Raw genomic sequence first — 11048 nt, forward strand, 5'->3', positions numbered from 1 at the left:
TGCAATTCTAGAACGAACGTACATGTATGCAGTGCAGAATTACATGAAGACGTCGAGCTCAACATTGTCTCGCTAATTGTCTAGAGATTCAAGGACTAAATAAGGCAAAGGACACCAGCTGACTGGTTGGGTTCGGAAATGTGTGGAATAAGGGAATGTTGTAGCAGACAAAGGCACAAGATGAAACTAGTATAGGATACACTTGGTGGACGCCACTTTTCACGTCGAGTAGAGATCACAGGGACCTGGCATGATTTTTTTAAACTATCAGTATATATACATATACACATTATAGTGTCAAGGGTATGAACTCGGCGGTCGAGGAAAACGGACCTATTTGTTTAAAACCGTGATTATTTTAATAAATGGGTTCTATACAACATTGACGGATATCTTACCTTAAAGAGAAATAATTTATCTTTCCATTGAGTGCTTGATGAACAAAGTTGGCCAAGTATTGACAAAGTTATGGCTTGATGAATCGCATCCTCGATACTCCAGGGGTTCCGATCACTTACGATCTCTACACCCCTGGACTATCTCATAGTAAAACTGGAGCCAACAGAATAGAACAGGTAATTTAGTCATACGATGTACATCAAAAGAGCCGTATAACGGTACACTGTGGTTGACTGTGTGGCTTTGATGTTAGGCGTCGCTCTCTCTGTAGTCTTCAAAGGAAATCTTTGCTAGCCTGTGATTGGTCAAATGTTTTCCGCTGAGCTGCCTTCAATTTCACTATGAGATAGTCCAGGGGTGTAGAGATCATAAGTGAACGGAACCCCTGGAATATCGAGGATGGATAAATCGGGAAATTTACGAAAAATATGCTGGGTAGACATTTCCCTGTCGGGTCGAAATGTCGTCTCGGCTCTAATGGGCACCTCAAAAACCAAGCCATAATCACAAAATCTACGCTTGTGGTGGTAAACAGTACCCATAACTGTGTTCATCCACAATCTCCTTTGGAGGTGTCATGACCCGTACTTTGTAGACACTCCATTTAAACATCTTTAAGGTAAGATATCCGTCAATGTTGTATAGAACCCATTTATTAAAATCACGGTTTTAAAAAAAAATAGGTCCGTTTTTACCGCCGAGTTCATACCCTTGATACTATAACATATATATATGTATACTGTTGGTTAAAAATTTTCGTGCCAGGTCCCTGTGGTAGAGATTACTGTTGGGATGCCCGTTCGCCGTTCGTCAGAGAGTTCTGCAGGGCACAACGCTTTCATTAACTTTATTCAAAGGATTTGTTAATGGCGTCCTTCAAAGTCTCAAATCTCACAATGCGGGCAAACATTTCACAGGACTTTTGAGCGTCTAGTTTTGCCGATAATACTGCCCTCCTTCGTATTCAAACTCTCCTAGAAAAAACTACATGTACACCCGTCAATCAAGATAAAAATAGACATATTTAATGTCTGCAAAACATGCTTACGCCTTCAAACTCATCCTCTATACTCCAGGGGTTGCAATTACTGTTGTTATATCCACCCCTGGACTACCTCATAGTAAAACTGAAGGTAATTCAGAAGAAGAAAAATCTGACAGGTCTACAAAGACTTCATTTGAAGGTTGCAGAGAGAGAGAGAGCAACGCCAAAATCCAAAGCCACATGTCAACTACAGTGTACTGATATACGATTATTTTGATGAAAATCAAAGGACTAAATTACCTGCTCTGTTCTGTTGCCTTCGGTTTTAATATGAGATTGTCCAGGGGTGGATATAACGCCAATTAGAATGGCGATGAAGACAAACAGGAAACAATGCCGAGGCTGGAGTAACCTCGGTCTCCATGAACGTGACAGAGTCAACCTCCATCATATTCATCCTCGATACTCCAGGGGTTCCGATCACTTACTATATCTACACATCACTGAACAAACTGGAGGAAGCAGAACAGAACAGGTAATTTATTCCTTTGGTGTACATCAAAAGAGCCGTATAACGGTACGCTGTGGTTGACGGTGACACCCTTATATCCCTACGGCCCAATAGTCCGAAGGCCTGTTAGTCCGAAGGCCCAATAGTCCGAAGGCCCGTTAGTCCGAAAATTAGTAAATATTGCAAGTTAGAGAGTTGTTATAATTAACGTATTTTGACGAAAACATTTTTCGGCACTGATGATCTGACAATTTCTATGGACAGCAAGTTGTCATTTCTTCATGAGCAATGCCAGGTCAAAATTACATCAAAATAAAAAAAAATAGATAAAAAAAATAAAATAACATCTTACATTTTATAGAATATCTCACAAGCATACATTCTATGGATTATCTTACAAACATGCAAGCTTTAAAATGTCCGATTGTTAGCCTTTTGTACACTGTATTGCATTAGGATTAACATTGCTTCATGAATTAATGATGTATATAATCAAATCTTATCGAAAAATGACTTTTATTATACCTGCTGTAAACGTCGTTATTTTGTACAATACATACATGTATTTAAGGACTTATTTTTGCTTCCCCATTCTTTGAATTGTTTATTCTACCCATAATGATGGAAATGGTCCGCATAATGATATTTTTTCGGGGAAATATTAAACAGGATCACATTGTACATATACAAAATAATACTCTTTAATATCAGATACGTTTATGTATTTCAAGATTATGCTCTTTTTGAAAATACGCTACATTTCGTTGTTTCATATCATTTTCCGTATCAATTCTATAGTCACATACATGTAAGTATACCTTAGCAAGTTTACAACAAATCTTTTGCATCGAAAACTGTAATAAACGTTTGTTTCATTTCAAGTACTATTCGCATATAAATCCCAATTATCTGTTTTCGGACTATCGGGCCTTCGGACTATTGGGCCTTCGGACTAACGGGCCTTAGGACTAATGGGCCTTCGGACTGACGGGCCTTCGGACTATTGGGCCGTAGGGATATAAGGCAGTCACCGTGGTTGACTATGTGGCTTTGAATTTGGGCACAGCTCTCTCTGTCTTCAAAGGAAATCGGTAGCTAGCCATGGCCTGTGATGGGTTCAGATTTTTTTTCTTATGAGATGCCAGCTTTACTATTAGATAGATCGGAACCTCTGGAGGATCGAGGATGCTTTTCAATAACCCTTGGTCATTTCATTTCAGTTGCCCGGATAACATTTCTAAGTATTTATAAAGCAAAATTACTCGGGAACTTGCACTACTCGGTCATTTTTTTCATATAATACCATTACTAAATTACAGAGATTTAAATATACTATCTAAATCATACACTGTACATGTTTTTTCTATAATAAAAACACACGTTTCACTAAGAAAAAACTAGTAAACATATTGTTGACCTAAATGTACTTCATTTCAATGAGGCTATGTATATCTTGCCCCCTCTCCTGGAGTGGCTACACTGTTAAATAAATATAATATTTTCACTACTGTTTGACAAATTTATTTGTTGGAGAAGAGAAATCTATATTTTTAACAAAAGGACAAGCACGTTTTGTAAGCCTCAATTCTCGGTTTAAAACGTAGCTTCCTTGTTTTGACAATATTGGTCAAACATGAATGGTCATCAAATGAAAAGCTATTATGACAAGTTTCGCATTACAATATAAGTGAAAAATTCAAATCTCGATAAAATAAAACCCTACTACAATAGTTAAAGTTCTTTTATTGACTTTATTGAAGTTGGATATACATATGATATCATAATATATATCATAGAATACAAGCATAAACTAAGTAGATGGTTCTACATTCGGAAGAGTATGACCATTCATTAATCAATAAATAGATTTTGCGCTAGCATCTTGGAGGTATTTTGCTCCTCTAATTCTTTCAGATTTTTACATAAAAAAATATAAATACAAAGTTTTTATTTTAATGATAGTTTTTTTTTCGTCTTTGTTTTTTTAGCTCGGCTCTCGAAGAGGGGGGGGGGTGTTATGGTATCACTCCGGCGTCGGTGTTGACGTCGGAGTCGGGGTTGACGTCGGAGTCAGTGTTGACGTCGGAGTCGGGGTCGGCGTAGGAAATCCTAGGTTAAGATTTTGGTGTAAGTGTTGAAAAACTGCTATCTGTCACAACTGACATTGATTTCTACAATAATTTTAGATTATTATTGTTGCTATGGGTGTGGACAATCATTAAAGTAGCCAAATGCTAGATTTTGAAAATTTCAAGAGGCCCAATGGGCCGAAGTAGTCAGGTTTAGATTTTGGAGTAAGTGTTGAAAAACTGCTATCTGTCACAACTGACATTGATTTCTATAATCATTTTGGATTGTAACTATTGCTATGGGTGAGGGCAATCATTTAAGAAGCCAAATGCTGGATTTTGAGAAGTGCAAGAGGCCCGATCGGCCGAAAAAGACATATTAAGGTTTTGGTGTATGTGTTGAAAAACTATTATCTGTCACAGCTGACACTGATTTCTAAAATCATTTTAGATTGTATTGTTATGATTGGTGTGGACAATTATTTAAGGAGCTAAATACTGAATTTTGAGAATTTCGAGAGGCCCAATGGGCTGATAAGTTTAGTTTTGTTATGACATTGCTATATAATACTTGTAAATTACAAGGAACCTGATAAAATCAACAAACTTCCAGAGGCGAGCTTTGCTGTTCTCAAACAACTCTTGTTACAAATTGCTTAGAGTAACAAGTACAAATAACTAATGCTGTGGTAAATTTTGATAACTACTTTTTCCTACATGATGATTGTGCACGGAAATTCGCATTTTGGAAATCTTGCAGATGATCTTTTAAATTTTTTTTTAATAGAATCGTGAATTAAATAAGTTGTCAAGACATGTGTAAAACAATCCTTTTGAAGATGTTCCTATCTATTCAATACAATATTGTATAAAATGTCCATTAACTTTTGCTTGATGATATCGAGGTGGCCGAGTGGTTAAAATGTCTCGATGGTTTTTCTCTAGGTACTCTGACTTTCCTCCACCAACAAACATAGCACGTTCTTACATGACCCTGACTGTTAATAGGACGTAAAACAAATAAACCCTAACCCCGGTTGCTGATAAAATAATCTTTAATAATCAGCCCTTCACACCTCTACATCTAGTACGGTGATAACGTCACGTCGTCTAGGTACTATTTTGCTAATCGTCCAACTTCTTTGGTATCTACATTGTATGCACGTTCGAAAAAGACTCTCCTTTGTCTTAATGTCTAAATCGGTTGCGCCAATCATTTTTTATTCTCTCCGGTTCAAATTTCTTCATGTTATGAGCAAAACAAGAAACGAGATTGATAAAAAATAAATTTATTTTTAAGGGAATATTTTAGCAAAGTAAATTCCGATGAAAATTTTACTTTGTATATATAGCAACGCCATATTCGTTTTTTTTCTGATTTATGTTATAATACAACAAATGGGAAGTTTTCAATGCTAACTTCTTACCAAGGGTATGCCTTTAACGCCTGTAGAAAAATTATGTTTAATTTCATTTACTCAAGTAAACGTGCATTCGTGTACATACATGACCTACTGTGACTCTCCATCATAATGTTGTGGTAATCGCGATAGTACAATCAAACATAATCTATTCCATTTGTCGCTGCCCAAACTCATATATGACATCCAATATGCATCTTAAGTCCATGTTTCCTAAGTTAAAGTATCTTTGTGATGATATCATATTATTATCAATTTAGTTCATCCACAGATGAATATCCGATTTCTGGACTTGTTTTTTTTTTAATTCGCTTGTCTGAACTCATGCATGACATTCAAAATGCATTTTAAGTTCAGGTGTTCTTATGTTAAAGTATCTTGATGATAATAACATATTATCATCAATATATTTTATCCATAGGTGAATATAGTGAACATATATATATATATTTTATCCATAGGTGAATATAGTGAACATAGGTGTTGTTGGTTTTTTTTGGGTTTTTTTACGCTTGCCGAACTAACATCCAATATTCACAGTATGTCCATGTTCACAGGGGACCAACTCAATGAAAATGGATGTTGTCATACATTTTTGTATTTGAAGGATGGTCTGATGAGTATATATGACAGTCATGTGATTTTTTGTTTTTAAAAAAATACGAGATTTGAAAAATTATTAAAAAATCGGGATAATTACTATAAAACAGTTTTATAGTAAATATCCCGATTTAAAAAAAATCAAATCTCGTATTTTTTTTTTTAAATCACATGACTGTCATATATACTCATCAGTCCATCCTCCAAATACAAAAAATGTATGACAACATCCGAACTAACATTCAATATTCACAGTGTGTCCATGTTTACTAGATCTGCTACATTGTCATCAATTTATCTCATCCATACCCTTGTAGGTGAATATTTCGATTTATAGATTTAGTAGGTTTTTGATCTGATATTCTCTTTGAACGCTGTAATGCCTTATAGAAACAAAGGATTGCTTATGATTCTGACGTAACATAAAGGACAAAATATAGTCGGTGCGGCGTACACGTTTAATTTCCATATATACTTTTATGAGACAACCAATCAACCGTGACGATCGTACACTGATATATATCCATAACGCATATTGTTAATTAGCAAATTATTGGATAATGAATATTAAATCAATAATCTCACCCGTAATGTTTCTTTTGTCCGTATTATCGATATAATTTGTTTTATTTTTAAAGTGAAAAAAATGCAGTTGCATTGATGTCGCTAGTGGTAATGTCACAGTTCCATTAACTATGCAGCAATATTATATTTGTTCACAAGGGAATCGGGATGTTGAGCCTCCGACCTTGGTTGAGCAGACAGGTGTACTGTATATCCGCAAAGACTCGATTGTTTCTATCGCTACGATATCAATACTAGTACATATTACTTTGTTTGGCATCATATCATTTAACAGTTATTGGTTAACGATGGACGACATGTAACTTGGGGATAACAACTGCTGCATTTTACGTAAACATGATATAATTTAGGATCATTATGGACCACTACCTTTACGAAACTTCCGAAACAAAAAATAAAAGTTTCTTTAAAATAATGAAATCCTAAACAAAAGCTTTATATAGGTGGTCTAAGATACTGTTACAATACCAAACAAACGCAAGTCTTCCAATGTAACCTACATTGTATGTTAACGATGAAGATTCATTTCGCTGTTTTGCCGTCCGGGCTCAGGGATACAATTGTAGCCAACTAAATGACGCACGACAATTAGGATGATGACGGAAAACACAAGACGACCCGCGTTATGAAAACTAACATTTGATTTATTTTGATTAGATTGTCTACAAGATGATGATAAATATAGTATTAACATACAGCTGTTAAATTTTGCGACATTACAAAATTATCACTTGAATTTCGTTTTTACATTCCCATTAGAAAAGCAGAAGGCTATGTGTGTGTAGACAAGGATTATACTTACGCCGCCTAGTTAAGAATAACCACTCACACGTTCTAAGCAAAACCCTCTATAACAAACAGAAATATGCGTTGGTGTCTCTTATCCCTCCTTTATCTCTTTAGCTATATCCTAATTTGTAACCTTTGTTTTGTTTTGATATATAAAGTAAACATATATAGACATATTTAAGCTATCACGTGACAAACTATCATTGTAATTATATATTTATTTGTTCGGAAAGGACGTCAGTAGGTTGTAATAACTTTTGTCCAATTCATTTGTCTTTTGTTACAATAAAATTGATTTAAACTAAACATTCCCATTTTAAAAATCAAAAGCCGTTTGGTAAAGTTAGTGTGCCTTAACATGTGCTTCATTTATAAGCGTTTTTAAAAAGCAACAGTACAATAATATCATGCCATATAATGGAATATCTACCTTGACAGCCGTCCTTTTATGACACATGACATCCATTATTTGTTTTTATGTTCAGATTATAATGTAAGTCAGCTACGTGGGGATTACATTCCTGCTTACTACACAAGACATCCTAATCACATTAAAATGAAAGGCATGTTCTCCATTTTTCATAAAAAAAATGTACGCAAATTTATGCTTATTTGTTCAGAAATTATGCAATTTGTTATAGTATTAATTACAGCTCAAAATTTTCTAAAATATATGTATTGTTCTAATGTATTAATATATACACATATGAATAAGTAAATTAATACTATACTCAATACACGTATATTAATATCTCTTATGTTACCAATTTTAAAGGTGAAACAATTTGTTGGGGAAAATGTTATGACACACTGAATTGTGTTTGTAAAAGTTTGAATCTTTATACAAATAATGCATTTAATTTTGCCTGTCATGCTTTAAAATTGAATTATATATGTATGACCTCTTGTTATACACAATGTGAATCTGAGTGTAATAAAAGAATTGAATTGAATTGAATTGATAGGCTGTTGATCCTAAAAGACACTAACGGTCCCATAGGAGAGAATCCGAATGCAATAAAATTAGCTGATCAAACCTTTCGGTAAGTTCTGTACTTTAAATAGACACTAAGGAGTGTTATCAATGGAACTAACTTTCAGCTGTATTGAAAAAATTCCTCTGGATTTGAAAGGCCTAGTTTACCTTCGACGGTTGTGACACAGAGAAAAAAACATAAGAACAACACATTTTGCGTTTTTGTCCGTCAATGTTAAGATATATAATGCATAATTCATAAGTGCATGACACACATTTATAATAATTTAATAGAGGCCTTGAAAACTTAGAGGGGGTTTCCGGATAATATGAAACACATTTCGCTCACTGTGCAACCTAAAGATTTGTAATCAGCGGCAGTCGTGGCACCATTATGTCACTGAAATGTTTTTGTATTGCGGGGTTCTTTGATATGAGCGAAAGCCTTTTTCCATAAACTATGGCCTACATGCAGAGCTTTGGGACGAAAATATCGACTGTTCAAGAATCGCTTTATACATAATTACCAATCACTATGCAAGGTGCAACCATTCTGGACAAAAATAGCATCGAGGTCGGAACGTCCTCCCATGATAGAATGCCGGATTACGTGCAGAAAAACGGATACACGTACATTTGTACTTTGGTTATTTTTTATAGTTTTATGCAAGGTCAACGCAAGCAGGTTTTATAAAACTGTTAAAGCGAGTTGTCCTCCATGCTATAATTATATCCATTGAATAAATGGAGCAAGGTTAACAAATATGCTAAGATGTAAGATACCGGAATTTAGCCGTCGTTGTCGTATAGATCCGCAAGTAGAATTATAATCCAGCTGTAAACATATGGCGGTAGACTTATAAGTATAGATAAAAGAATCTCTGGTTTTAAATTAATATATAAAGAGAAAAAAACCCATGTGATTTACATTAAGTCCATATTGGCATTTTAAAAGTTTAACCGAAGGTCCGATAAGACTACAAATTTGTTATACTGAAATGTTGCTTCATTCATGATCATAAAATAAGATTTCACATGATCAATCACCAAAAACTAATACTATTCTGGACAGATACTATTCTAAGCCATACAATGTACCGCAATTATATTCTAACTTGTTTCACTCATCTCTTGACGCACACAGAGCCTTCGGTTTTGGTATGGCAATGCCCAGAGGTGGATATAAGGACAGTGATAGTAACCCCTAGAATGTATGTCGAGGATGGTGGATATACTAGCAGCATTGTAACATTAAAGACTTTGAGAGAGATAATGATGTCGTCCTTAGAAAGTAGAGTAGGCCGGGCAGATATGATTGTATTACTGCAGATACTATTGATTTGACATCAGGCTCAATCAGTGCTGGGTGGGATTTGAATTATTTGTGTAGATATATTAGGGATCCGTTCAGATGTTTGTGATGTGATCCTAATGTGATTTTAGGTTGCGGATTACAGGGAAAAAATAAGATAGCGTTCGTTCTCTTCCAGAGCGAAATATTTTGTTTTCTATTTACTGTTTCGAAGATTTTTGTACTAACATGGTGACTTAACAACTCGTGTTTAAACGTACAGCTTGCAGATGGTTGCTTCGTTCAGTTTATATCAGACAAATACGCATTTACCTAAGCTACTTCATAGACTCAAGTTTTTCATTTTCATTTTATTTTTAATGGATGCTCCATTTTCTAACACTACCGCGAAAAATAATTCTGAACATGGAATATGCGGAAGAAAAAATAATATTGAAATATAAAATGCCTCGATCTTGGTGTTATTCTCAGAATTACATTACGAATTTTAGTAAAATATTATTCGGGTATAAAATACTACCGTAAAATGACATTTGCTTTTTGGTTGAAGTGTTTGCCTATAGGAATATTACTGTATAATTATTCACATGTGGGAATTGCTATCACTCCACAGTCCATCAGCAATACAACCAGCCCACACTGTTAGCCTTAGGTAATTGAGAAACAAAAGATTCCTGAAAGCCTATACAAAAAAGCCATTCTATTTACAATTTCGTATCGACAAATGAGATTACTGACGTCACATGTGTTCGGTTTTATAACTAAGCTGTACAATAGAATAAGTCAATTTTTCAAAATTACAATCGTTTAGCTCCAAAAAGGTAAACATACCAGGACTTTTGAATAGCTACTTGTGAAGTTTGATTGTCAGGTAAATTTCAACGAGCTGTAGTCAATTGACGTAGTTTTCACACGACCGATTCATTAGGTTTCTAACGATATACCAAACCCGAAGGAACAACTAAGAAATATTCTTGATGGTATTTCATAAAATTGTACTAAATTAATCAGACAAAACCGTTTTCGTATTCAGCTGATTTTTGCACAACTTTATATGTGGGCATCTTATTGTATTTACCAAAAACGCCAAACACACTTGGCAATCCAATGACTTTTCAATTACTGTATCTTTCATATGTTGGTGATCGTAACTGATCGTTTTTTTGGTAGAAATATCACTAAAATTTTTAATGTTTCACGGGCAAACAGCCTTTCGTTCATTTTACCCCAAAAAAAGTGAAATGCACCTTCAAATAGTCTGCATGTGAGGCCAAATTAACATGTTAATTTCAGACACATTTCACGTCAAATTAAAAAAAAAAAAATTTTTACCTGAAGTGCAGGGCCCAGTTGTTCGAAAAGTGATTAGGCTAATCCAAGTTTAACGTCAATTTCAAATCA

Source organism: Argopecten irradians, chromosome 7, assembly GCF_041381155.1.
Source record: "Argopecten irradians isolate NY chromosome 7, Ai_NY, whole genome shotgun sequence".
Taxonomy (NCBI): Eukaryota; Metazoa; Mollusca; class Bivalvia; order Pectinida; family Pectinidae; genus Argopecten; species Argopecten irradians.